The sequence below is a fragment of the Puma concolor genome, chromosome D4 (assembly GCF_028749965.1).
Source record: "Puma concolor isolate L17-30 chromosome D4, mPumCon1.1.hap2, whole genome shotgun sequence".
NCBI classification, from domain to species: domain Eukaryota; kingdom Metazoa; phylum Chordata; class Mammalia; order Carnivora; family Felidae; genus Puma; species Puma concolor.
The window spans coordinates 83,267,680-83,280,543 of record NC_141679.1 but is presented as its reverse complement, the minus strand read 5'-3'; the positions used below and the strand labels follow the sequence as shown (position 1 = coordinate 83,280,543).

The 12,864-nt window shown below is 51.6% G+C and overlaps 1 long non-coding RNA gene across 1 annotated transcript; it reads left to right on the top strand.

Annotated features, from left to right (window-relative positions):
• The first annotated feature begins 201 nt into the window (after positions 1 to 201).
• LOC147575050 (uncharacterized) lies at positions 202 to 4,944 on the top strand. The gene is made up of 2 exons (XR_015243343.1): positions 202 to 1,401; positions 4,674 to 4,944. It is a non-coding gene; the product is annotated as an uncharacterized LOC147575050 (long non-coding RNA).
• The last annotated feature ends 7,920 nt before the right edge of the window (positions 4,945 to 12,864 follow it).

Here is a 12,864-nt window from a genome sequence, read left to right as displayed (position 1 = left end):
CTTTGTGCAGAGGGCAGTGGGGAGCCACTGATGGTTTCTGAGCTGGGAGAGAAATGACCCAGGCTGGGTCCTCAGGTCCCTAGGTGCTGTCCTGGGCCATCTGTCTCCACCTCCCACCCCTGCCACCCTCTGCATCCACCCACCCCCCTGCTTCTCAACCACACCGAGAAGCCATGTGTGACGGAGGAGAATGTAAAAATATATGTGTAACTGAACAACAACGTGCTGACAGAACACAGCTATAAATACTCTGACGGTGCAGCACCATTCCGTGGATCCTGCTTCCTGCTGCCTGAGGAGTGGGGGCACGGGGTTTGACAGGTGGGGTGGGAACTAGGAAGGGAAAGGAAAGGGGACGACCACTTGTGGCCCCACTTTGTGCCAAAAGCTTCACGAGTAGTACGTCTCTGATTCTTCCTCCAAACCCCAAAACCCCCTCAGAGAATCACTACTGTCGTCCCCAGTTCACAGGTGAGGAAACTCAAATTCAGAGAGGGAGGTCGTCTGGTCAAGGTCACACAGCGAGGAGGCAGTGGAGCTGGGATTCCCGCAAGCCCTGCCACGGGCCAGCCCCAGCCGTCCAAAGAACAGCAAGCGGGCTTCAGGCTCTGCTTCCCTCACTCCCCGTCCGGGGCCAGAGAGAGCTTTAGGCTTCCAGGCACTCCCCTGCTTCCATGCCTTCCATGGCTCCCCAGTGCCCTCTAGATAAAGACCAAACTCAGTGAGGCCCTTAAGATCCTGTGCTCTGGCCTCTGACCCTCTCTGGAGCCCACCTCCCGCCGTGTCCTGCTCTCTGTGCCACAGACATCTGTGCCTCCGTACCTCCCGTTCCCTTTGCCAGGCATGCTGTCCCTCTACCTAGGGGCTTCAGCTCAAGTGCCACCTCCCCCCGACCTCCCACCACAGCTGAGGCCCTCCCGTGCTTTCCCTGCGATTTGTGAAGCCCCATTGTGACCCGGTGGGTCGTTAGGGGTGGCGGCCACAGCCGGTGAGGGCGGAGACGGGGCAAGCTGCAGGCAGCGCGGCCACAGGGCGGGTGCCCCCAAGTGCTCGGCCCCTCAGGAGGTGCCATGTCACATAAATGCCCCTCTCTGATGCACGGGCGGGGCCGGGCAACGACCGCACCAGGTGAAGTGGCCTTCGATCTGTCAGAGACAATCTGGGGTGGCGTGAGACAGACGTGGAAGGGAGCTGGCCTCTGGGCTCCGGGGTGAGCAGGAAAGGAAATGGAGGAGGAAGAGAGGCAAGGGGGCTCCCGGGGCCCCTGCAGAGGGCACTGGATACCCACTGAGAAGTCTTGGGAGTAAGTTGGCCCCGTCTCTCGGACCCTCACTGTGTCCGGACCAACCTTCCACACGCGGTCTGAACCTGTCTGCACCTCTGGCCAGCGTGGGGGCAAAGGTAAGTCCGCCAGCAGGTTCCCTGTTCGTCTTCAGACCTTCCCAACGGACCGGCGCTGCCCCATACAATGCCCCACCTACGGCATTTTTACTTTGCATTTTCTAGTAGCCACTTAAAAAAAAAAAATAAGCAGCTGAAGTTAATTTTAATGTTTTTTTTTTTTTAGTGTTTATTTTTGAGAGAGAGAGAGAGAGAGTTCGAGCAGGGGAGGGGCAAGGACGGAGGGGGACAGAGGAGCCAAAGCAGGCTCTGTGCTGACAGCAGTGAGCCCAGTGATGGGACTTGAACTCATGAACCGTGAAATCATGACCTGAGCCAAAGTCGGACGTGTCACCGACTGAGCCACCCAGGCGCCCCAAATTTTAATGTTCTATTTAACCCAGTAGACTCCAATATCATTTCATGTAATCCAGATTTTTTAAATTGTTGAGATTTTTTTTTAACTTTTTTTTCTTACTAAGTGTTCAAAATCCAGCGTGTCTTATATACTTACAACACATCTCAGGTTGGAGTAGACACATTTCAAGTTCTCAACGGCTACATGCGACTACTGCACTGGCCACTGGGAAGCACTGCTCTAGACGATGCCCTGACAAGAGCCAGGACCATGACTGTATTCACCACAATTATCTCTAGGGTCTGGCATGTAACACATACTCAGGAAATGTTTGTTGAATGACTGGCTGACCGACTGGGTAAGTGGAAGAATGAATGAATGAATAAATGAACAAACGATCTGAGACATTGTTAGATCAAAAGCCAGATTCCCAGCATGTGCCATGAGAAGAGCCTAGAAATAAATTCTAGTCCCACTTTTGCATCTAAGCCTTTGCATGACCATAAGTGAGTCCCTCCCCTCTCTGGATCTCAGTTTCCCCATCTGTACGATGGGTTGTGGGTTGGACTGCATGATTTTTTTTCTCTGCCTTTCACTAGAGGTGCTCAAGGGGAGGCTGCTGTCCTCTCTGAAGCTCCCTTCCCTATGTCAGGCCCCCGGGGAAGTTCCCTGCCCCATTCCCCCAACTACCCCACTCTCCCTCCTCCTGTGTGTGAGACAGGAGGTCTCAGGAGAGGCCTCCAGGTGACCTTCTGTGCAGAACAGAGCCAGGCCTCAGTGGACTCCTGCCAAAAATAGCCGTGGCATAGGGAATGAGGTTACCATGTATCCTCGGGCTTGGCCCTCCTCCTTGGTCACTTCCATATCTCACATTTGTTCAGAGCTAGGAAGAGAGCAGGGCAGCGCTTATCCCTTTGATTCTGTAGAGAAGGAAAAGGGAGGCCAAGAGATGTGCGCAGTCCTGTCCAAGGTCACACAGTGAACAGGGCAGAAGTGGGCCTCTATTTGCCTCATCTGAAAAATGGGCACAAAACCTGCCTTCTTCCCATCGAATGTCAGTGCCTCAAACCCAGCCTCTGCTACCTACAGCCCTGTGATACTGTCTCGCTGTACCTCTGGAACTCCTTCTTTGTCAATGGGGATAACAATCATCCGATTGCCGTGCCACTGCAATGTGTTAACATAGGTAAAGTGCTTCGAAAGCGATAGATATTATTATTAGCCTTCACAGGGGAGCGGTCCGCAGTTCAAATGAGGCGAGGGGTGCGACTGGGATTTACAAACTGTAAAGTCCTCTCTTGAGAGGCGGGCACTTTTTGGCTGCAAATGAGGTTGCAAACTGTACTCCACACAGTGACTTGCAAAGTGTTTTGTGAACGTTGCCGCATTAAGGAGGCTGTTGCAGATTAGCTTTTTATAATCTGAAAGGCACTTCAAATTCATAAATCACTTTGGAGACCTTAGGGCTCTTTGTAAGGGCTTTCTAGACTGTCGAGTGCAAGTCTGAAACGAGTGGCCTTTCAAAGCCATGGGCAAGAAGCAGGGTGGGAGTGGGTAGAGGAAGAAACTAGAACCAGAGAATCACGACAGCAGCCCATTTCCCCTCTGATCTCGGCACCATCGCCACCAATGCCAGCCGGTGCGGAGAAATTCCAGCGCATCTGCAGATTCCTGCTATTCTCCTCTGAGGCCAGGGAGGCCTCGCTGCATTGCTGACTCAGCCAAATGGGATGAGTTAAGCAGGAATTGGGCCCCATCTTCCTTGCACTTCTGCCTTGTCTTTTTTCTTTTTTCTACCACAAAGGCAATGAACCTGACACCATTTAAAGATTTCCCTGTGGGCTGGGAAGGTGGTGAGCTCCTGGGCTGCCCGATGACCTTGCTCTGAGGCCCAGACTTGGGCCTGCTCTAGAGACCCAGCCCAGACTGCCTGCTACCCCCGAGTTGACAGAGTAGCAGGGGCTCAAGGGCTGGGGGCAGGTGGAGGCCACTGCCTTCAAAGAGATGTGGGGGGCGGTGCAAAGGCCCCAGGTTCTTGGGTTCCAATCCCAGCCCTGCAAGTTTCTCACCTACGACCTTGGACAAGTTCCCTTACTCTGAGCCGGGAGTCCCTCAGCTGTAACTTAGACTGATAATGCTCTTTTTTTTTTTTTTTTTAATTTTCTTTTAATGTTTATTCATTTTTTGAGAGACAGAGACAGTGCAAGCAGGGGTGGGGCAGAGAGAGAGGGAGACACAGAATCTGAAGTAGGCTCCAGGTTCTGAGCTGTCAGCACAGAGTCCAAGGCAGGGCTCGAGCTCATGAACCATGAGATCATGACCTGAGCTGAAGTGGGGTGCTTAACCGACTGAGCCACCCAGGCGCCCCTGATAATGCACATTTGCTTGCAGGCTTTGGGTGGCCTGGTGCGCATGCAAATTCTGTCCCTTCCGCTATCCATAGGCCTGTGGGCTTTCCAATAAGGGAGAAATAGAAGGTGAGGCAGCCTTTACAGCTTCGGGGTCATGAGCATGGCATTTCAAGTCCTAAAGACCTGGATTCAAATCCTGGCTCTGTGACACACAGCTTTGTGTCTTTAGGCAAGTCACATCAACTCCTTGAGCCTTCATTTCCTCAGCTATAAAATGGGTGTAATAATAGTTGCTACCTTGCAAAAAGCTGGTGAGTATTTGTGTGGCACAAAATGGCACCTAAGGACTGTTCCATCAATGTAACTGTGATCTGTCGCTCCCCAAACCATGTGGGGAACCCCAGGGTACTTCCTAAGGCCATGCAATTCCCCTTCCTGTGCCTCCTCACATTTGGGCAATTCCTTGATAAAAAGCCTGCCTTACCATGTGACCCAGATGACATCTGGGGCCCTGAGCCCTCTTCATCCAGCTAGAGTCTTCTGCCCCTGCCGTTTCTGCAGAAACCTTTTTTTTTTTTTCACAGCCCCATCTCCTTATGGTCCCTGGACTGCATGATGTTGGCCCCAGAGTGGAAGCTCCTCTGAGCTCCTTATACAAACCACGCACAAGCAGTGCACCCTTTGCTGTAGGTGTCACAAAGGAGGGTCTACCGGAATCTGCTCCAGAGCCGTCTCCCTGAGCTCACCCCAGGCTTTCTCCACCTGCTGGCTTCTGCCTCTCTCCCTCCTGCCCTGCCTTCTCTTCCTCTCCTCCCTTTTCAGGAGCAAGACATCAACATTTTGCCTTCTGCCTCCCGCAGTGTACCTCATTTTTTTGAACCAAGCCAGGCTCTTCCCGGGATTGTAGTGAATGCGAGTTTGCTTCATCTAGTTGCATCCATGGGTCTGTGTGATATTTCAGGGCTGGTACCATGTCCCTGCGCACTGTTGTATCCCCAGCCCCCAGCCCAGTATTTGGCCCCCACTAGGCATTTGGTAAATATGTAGCAAGTAAAAATGAGTGGGACAGGGGCTACCGAGGAAGGGGACTGAGAAAGTTGCTTTCTGTGGCTGTCTGGGGCCTCTTGCTCTTGGAGGTCAGTTCTGTGGCAGAGGGACTAATTCAGGACGAGGCTGAAGCTGATGTGTGTCCGTCTCAGGCCCCAGAAATTACACAGTGCTAACACATTCTTGGCTCCTCCGAGGGCCGCACGAACAGTAACACTCGGGGGTCCTTCTTTAGGGTCTAACACATCGGCCTGTCCTGAGGGCTACAAAGGGCAACAAAGAAACAGGGCAGGGGCTCCCAGGACAGGCTTCCCATCAGACTCCCTGGGACTTTACTCCCCGTAAAGTATTTAACCACCAGAGCCACCTGGGCCTCACACCTCCTTCCCAAGACCTGATTCAAATGTCTGATGTGGGACGTGGTGATTGATTTATTAAAAGTCCTAGGTGATTCCAATATACCTCCCTGACACAGAGAAAAGAACTGTGTTTCTTTTTTTGTTTTTAAACTAATATGTAATGCCTGTGGGGTTTCCACATCGGGCCCCCTGAGGAGCAGGCTGTCGGTAGGCCGGTGGTTCAGGGTGAGGGCCTGGCCAGATGGGAGAGAGGAAGGGACGTGGGCTTTGCAGGCATTGGAGAACCTGGGTTTGAACCCTGTCCTCCAGCATCCCAGCTCTGTGGCCTTGGGCAAGTCACTTCAGCTGTGTGCATGTCGGTGTCCTCTGTTAATTGACAGAATTCCTACTGCACAGGTTGGCTGGGATCAATCGCCTAACACAGGGTCCAGCCTAGAGCCGGTGCTCCATAAAGTGTGGTTCCGTTACCTTCCTGACCAAGCTACGGGGTGGGAGGGGAGGTCACATGGGGCCCCCAGCCTGGCTCAGTACCTGACGGGAAGAACCCCGGCCTGGGAGAATGTTCTAGTGCTGACCCATCATGATATGTGACCTTGGCCAAGTCCGCCTCGGTGACCCCATTCAGCTCTGACCCGGGAGACAGGTGAGGGCTGACATTTAAGGGGGTGAATAGATCTGTTTCAGCCAATTCTCTGGGGCAGATCACTCAACCTCTCTGAGCCTCAGTTTCCTCACCTGTGAACAGACATCCATCAGTGTGCACATCTCACTGCAACTCTGTTTGGTGACGTCATGTCGCTAGCTTGGAGTGGGCCATGGTGGGAGTATTGACACCACGTAAATTGGCAAACATTACAAATCAGGATTTCCCCGGCCTCCCTTCCACCCCCACTCTGCCCCTGACAGTCAGTTCACCAGCACATCGGCCACCGGGACTCCGATAAATCAACTTTCACCATGGTTGTTGGGAGATTCAGAGAACTATTGCCTGTTAAGCAATTAGCACAGCACCTGGGACTTAGCACAGCACCTGGGCACTAATATGTGCTAGTCACACACACTTAAAATTTATCAGCTATCACTTTGTCTCCAGCCTGATAAATGGTGATCACATGTGTGATCTCATATAGCTTTAACAACCCTAGGAAATATCTAGAAGAGGAAATTCAGGCTCAGACGGGTTCGCTGACTTCAAATGCAATTAGATTTTGCAGGCCTACTATGTGCTGAGTTTATTTTTATATACCCATCTCAGTTCAGCCTCACCAACCCCTTTTTCTCACTACAGTTGAAAGGCCCAGAATGGGCAAGCGACCCGCCCAAGGTCCCACGTTGCACACGGGGCCTTGTATCTGTCTTGAACCTACATGCACGGGTCTCTGCTTCTGCCCGGCTCCCTCCGAACCACATCCAGCTGCATTCTCTTCTGAATCAGGGTAAGCTTTGCCGATATGATCTCTGTGGCCCTTTCTAGCTCTGACATCCTCGGTATTTAAATCAGCACATGAATATTTCACAAGGATCCCCGGCGAAAATAACCCCCTGCCTGGTTATGTCAGGCCGAGGCCCCAGTGGCTGCCGGGCGCTTCAGCTATTTGCGAGACCTGCAATTCCGCGAGGCCGCCCGGCAGCAGCCAAGGAATCGATAGCCTTTAAATAAGTAATTAGAGGAGCTGAGGATGTCGGCACAGCCAGGAGTGAGCAGGGGAATATAAACTCATAACTCTCCCAGACTCACTGTGGAAGGCCGGGCTCTGTTTCTTGCTCAAGACATGTGGCGGGGCCTGGGGCAGGGCGAGGGGTGGGGGAAGCACAGGGAAGCGGAAGATGAGGCATTTATTGAGCCCTCCCCATGTGTCAGGGCTTGCTCTCATCATTGCCATGCCCAGTGTTCTCCAAAGATGTTAAGGCTCAGAGAGGGGAAGTCAGTTGCCCAGGGCCACACAGCTAGGAAATGGCAGAGGCTGCAGGCCTATCTGACTTGAGCACAGATTTCTCTCAGCTTTGGCACTATTGACATCTTTTTGGCCAGGTAATTCTTTGTTTTGGGGGTGGGGGGCCCTCCTGTGCATTATAGGATGTCTTAGCCCTGGTCTCTACCCTCTAGATGCTGGTAGCACGTCCTCCTCACTTGTGACACTCGAAAATGTCTCTGAACATTGCCATATGTCCCCTCGGGGGCAAAATCCCCCTCCGCCCCGGTGAGAGCCCCTGCTTTAGAGTCTGTGTTTACTAGGCTGTTCCTCTCCTCTGCTGCCGGTGGCTTTTAGGATAAGGATCAAAATCTTTCTCCCCACCGAGAGAGGCAGTTCTGGAACCAAAGCCAGGCCAGGTGAGAGCACACCAGCTGTGTGACCTTGGGCTAGTTCTCAACCTCTCCGTGCCCCGGTTTCCCTATCTGTAAAATGAGCCCTCGCCCCCACAAAAGGTGATCGTGAGGTTTAAATGAGTTAGCGTATGTGAAGCATTCAGAGCAGTGCCTGGCACACACAGTGTGAGCCATCACGACAGTCCAAGGGCCTATGTGACCAAGTCCCAGCCCATGCCTGTTCTCCCCATCAGAAAGGGGAGAAGGACCCCAGCTCCTGCTAGGGAGCTCCACAACAACTTCTGCTGTTCTCCGTCCTCCCCTCGCACTCCCCCTCCTGCCAGCCTTGGAGATGCTGGAGAAAACAGCGACAAGGACGGCCACATAGTCCCACAGGATCACAAGGCACTAAGAACAAAAACTGCCTCTTCCTCTTTCCCTGCAGTGCTGGTGGTGCATAGAGAGGCGTGTGGAGGCCCGCACCTGATTTACAAAAGCACCCGATTAAAATACAATTCCTTTTATTATCCAGTAAACTATAAAAATACATATAAACAAACACATTTTGTCACTGGAGTTGGTCAGCACATTTTACTGGTCTATAGCGTGTGTTTTTGTTACACTGACGTCTGTTAAAAACAAGGTTCCAGAATGCTGTCCTCCTTTGGGTGCTTGGGAGAAATAGTATCTAGAAAGGCATTCCAGGGTGTCCTTACAGGAACAGCTCCCAGTGCAGGAGCATATGTGGGCGTGGCTTAAATCTTCCCTTTCTTTAGAAGGAAGGGTTCCTAGACATTACCAGGTCTAGTCTTCTCCTAGTGAAGGAATCTGAGGCCCAGGACCATCCTTTGTCCAAGATCAGAGAACAACTTGTTCAGCAACCGTTTTCTGAGTGTATTAGTGAGCCCCAGCTGCTGGCCCTCAACTTCAGTGGCACAATGGAGTTGTCTTTCTTGCTCACATGGCAGGTGTTCTGGTTAATGAATGAGCCTTCTAGATGGCGACTCATGGGCCCAGGTTCCTTACTTGTGGCTGCACTCTCCTCTAGGGCCTCAGAATCATCTGCTTTCAGCTGGATGGGGAAAGAATTCTGAAGATTGCACATTTTTACAGATTTTTACAGGTTTTTTTTAATTAAAAAATTTTTTTAATGCTTATCTATTTTGGGGAGAGAGAGAGACAGAGTGTGAGTGGAAGAGGGGCAGAGAGAGAGGGAGACAGAGAATCTGAAGCAGGCTCCAGGCTCCAAGCTGTCAACACAGAGCCCGACACGGGGCTTGAACTCATGAACCATGAGATCATGACCTGAGCCATGTTTAACCATGTTTAACCATGTTTAACCAACTGAGCCACCCAAGTGCCTGGAGTCTTTTTTTTTGTTTTAATTAATGTCAGGCTGGGGAGTGGCCCATGTTGCTTCTATGCATGTTCCATTGGCCATTCCTAAGTCATATTGCATACCTAACTGCAAATGAGGTTGGGAAGTGTAGTCTGGCTGTGTGTTCAGAAGGGAGAAGACACAGGCTGGTGGGTAGTGGACCAGGTCTCAGTGTCTGGCCCTGGGCTAGAAGCTGCCTGGGCAGGGATGGCTAAGAAGGCAGACCTGCCCTCTTGGGGCTCACAGCGTGGAGGCAGTGGGGCGCGGTAGCAGGTGCAGGCAGCTAATGTCCTCAGCCTGAGGTTCAGAATAAGGACTTGTCTTTTTGAGCCCTCCCTCCCATTGATCACTGGAAGTCTATTTACTTCTCTCTAGAGAGACCCCATCCCACGATAAGTCTGAGACTGCTGGGGTCCTTGCCAACTCAGTCCAAAAGGAGTCAGCGATCCCTGTTTCTAAAAGACTGCAGAGAAGAAACTGGAACGCCTGGTTCATTTTCTGAAAGGCCCTATTCTCTGCAGTCTTTCCTTTTCGGGGGAGGTGGAGGGAGCCTCTCTCCCCAGGTCACCTGTCACTTCACACTGCCACAGGCCTGGGCTCTCAATAGAACAGCTCTGGAGAGATGGCCTGGCTCCTCAGTTCACCTGCACGTGTGTGCACACGCACATGCACACATGCATGTATGCACACGTCCCTCAGAGCCACCTATAGCAGGGTAGCAGGGCATCTGGGTGGCTCAGCTGGTTAAGTGTCCGACTTCAGCTCATGTCATGATCTTGGAGTTCGTGGGTTTAAGCCCTGCATTGTTGGGCTCCATGCGGGCAGCACAGAGCCTGCTTGGGATTCTGTCTGCCCCTCCCCAGCTCACTCTCACACACACACACACACACACACTCTCTCTCTCTCTCTCTCTCTCTCTCTCTCTCAAAATACATATATGAACTTTAAAAAAAAAAAAAAGAAAAGAACTAGCTATAGCACACATTTGCCACTTTAGTTAACCAGTATCTATTTGGGGGATCCCAAGATGGTGAGAGGACCTCCCATTACAGAAGCTGATCGGGGCAGATAACTGCACCCCCATCAGCTAGAATAGGGACATGTGGCCCAGAGTGTGGCCAAATGGACGTGCCCTCCCAGGACTTTGTTTTGTTTTGTATTTTAATTTTTTTCAACATTTATTATGTTTGAGAGACAGAGAAAGAGCACAAGCAGGGGAGGGGCAGAGAGAGAGGGAGACGCAGAATCTGAAGCAGGCTCCAGGCTCCGAGCTGTCAGCACAGAGCCTGACGTGGGGCTGAAACTCAGGAACAGTGAGATAGTGACCTGAGCCAAAGTCGGATGCTCAACGGACCAAGACACCCAGGCGCACCCCAAGGACTTTGAATCTTTACAGTGACACAGGCACAGGTCCAGTCGAACTTTAAAGGCCACTGCAGCAGAATGGCATCTAGTGATGTGTGATACATAATCTCCATGGCCCAAGGTGCCAGCAGGAGCCCCAGGGACCAGCTGGCAGATGGCACCTTGGCTGGGCCTTAACTCTCTTGGTTCCTGTTAAGCCTGTTTCTCCAGTTCCCTTGCATGCACCACCTGACACTTTTCCAGACAATTCCTTTAGGTTAACTGGAGTCAGTTTTTACTAACTGCAGCCGAGAACCCTTCTTATGCAGCCCGTGCTGGAGCCAGGCCACCAACCCACGCCCTCCAGGATTTCCTTTGCTGCCAGCTTCACCCAGGGCCATCCCAGATCCCCCCCCCCCCCCAAACACACACACACAGGACTAACAGCTTCCACACTCAAGGGAGAAGCCAAGGCTCCTGGCTCTTTCCTCCAGGAGATTCTGAGCAAATCTCTAATTAACCTGTCTGTTCACACTCCTTCGACATCCAAAGTTCTCAAGAGGGCTGTGGGCAGAACCAACATAATTGGTTTTCTTTGCAATCCTGTGTATTTTATGCATTTAAAACTGTTATTCTGAGAAGAGATCCATCGTCTTCACTCAGTGCCAAAGGGGTCTGGGGTGCCAGAAAGGTGAGGATCCCCCTGGACTGCTGGTAACAGGATTCCCTCCTCCATGATGCAAGGCCCCTTTGCTTTATGAGACCCCTAATGGGTTGGAGAACCACCCCATCCTCCCGGGGCCATTCTTTCTGGAAAGAGATCCCTACTTCCTTCTGGGGCCAGCTCCTCTCCCCACCCTAGAGGTAGGTGGTCCCAGCAGAGGCCGCCATGTTGTCACATAACCCCACTCTCCAGCTTCAGCTGACTGGTTAGGGAGGGCCGGGCTCTGGACCCAAGCCAGGCCAGACAGGCCCTTCTCTGCAGTTGCTTTTTCTTTTGCTTCTTCTTTCTCTTTCTCTTTTTTTCTTTTCCTTTCCTTTCTTTTGAGAGAGAGAAAGCATGAGCAGGGGAGAGGGGCAGAGGGAGAGAGAGACTCTCAAGTAGGCTTCATACTCAGCATGGAGCGGGACGTGTGGCTTGATCCCATGACCCAGGGATCACGACTTAAACCAAAATCAAGAGTTGGACACTCAACTGACTGAGCCACCCAGGTGACCCTCTGCAGTTGGTTTTCTAAAGTGGAACTCGGGGTCACCAGTTACACTCTTCCCTGTGGGGGCTCAGAGTTGAGAGTGGTCAAGTTTCCCACAAAGTAAGGGAAGCCAATTGAGTAGGACAGAGAGGCTGAAAAGAGAGAGACAGAGACAGAGAGACAGAGAGAGAAGAAAGGAAGAAAGAGAAGGGGGGGGGATGCGGGGAGGGGAGGGGAAAGGGAAGGAGAGGGAGCTGGCTGCATCCTGGCCCATGGTTTATTTAGTTGTGACCCTGCTGGTTTGGTATTCATTTAGGTATGGTTATTCATTGCTTCCTTAAGTTCCCCATTTTTGGCCTCAGCTAGTTGGAAATGTAGTTTGTCACTGTCTGTCTTATTCCCACTGAATCCCCAGGGTCTGCACAGAGACTGGCACATAGTAGGTGTGCAGTCAGCACCCGTGAATGAAGGAATGAATGAATGAACAAGGTACGGAGGAGAGGGAGAGTGTGTCTACGTGGGGAGATGTCAGGAATCATATGGGGCGGGAGGTGATGTTCAAAGTGGGATTTAAAGGGTTAATAGGAGCTTTCTGGATGACAGCTGTGGGGGAAGAGGCTGGAAAAGACAGCAGAGACTAGCTTGAAAAAGGCTTAACTATCAGACTAAAAATTGGGATTTTTAAATTATTTCTCATGCCTCTTTATTTTGAGAGAGAGGGAGAGAGAGAAAGTGTGAGCAGGAAAGGGGCAGAGAGAGATGTGGATGTAAAATCCAAAGCAGGCTCTGTGCTGACAGCAGCAAGCCCGGTGTGGGGCTCAAACTCATGAACCGAAACGCAAGAACGTGACCTGAGCTGAAGCCAGATACTCAACCAACTGAGTTACCCAGAGCCCCAGGGTTTTGGGTTTTTTTTTTTTAATTGTATTTAAATCCAAGTTAGTTAATATATAGTGTAATAATGGTTTCAGGAGTAGAATTTAGTGATTAAACATTAGGATTTTTAGGAGCACCTGGGTGGCTCAGTCAGTCAAGGTTAAGCGTCTGCCTTCAGCTCAGGCCATGATCTCACGGGTCCATGGGTTTGAGCCCCACATTGGGCTCTGTGCTGTCAGTGTAGAGCCTGCTTTGGATCATCTGTCCCCT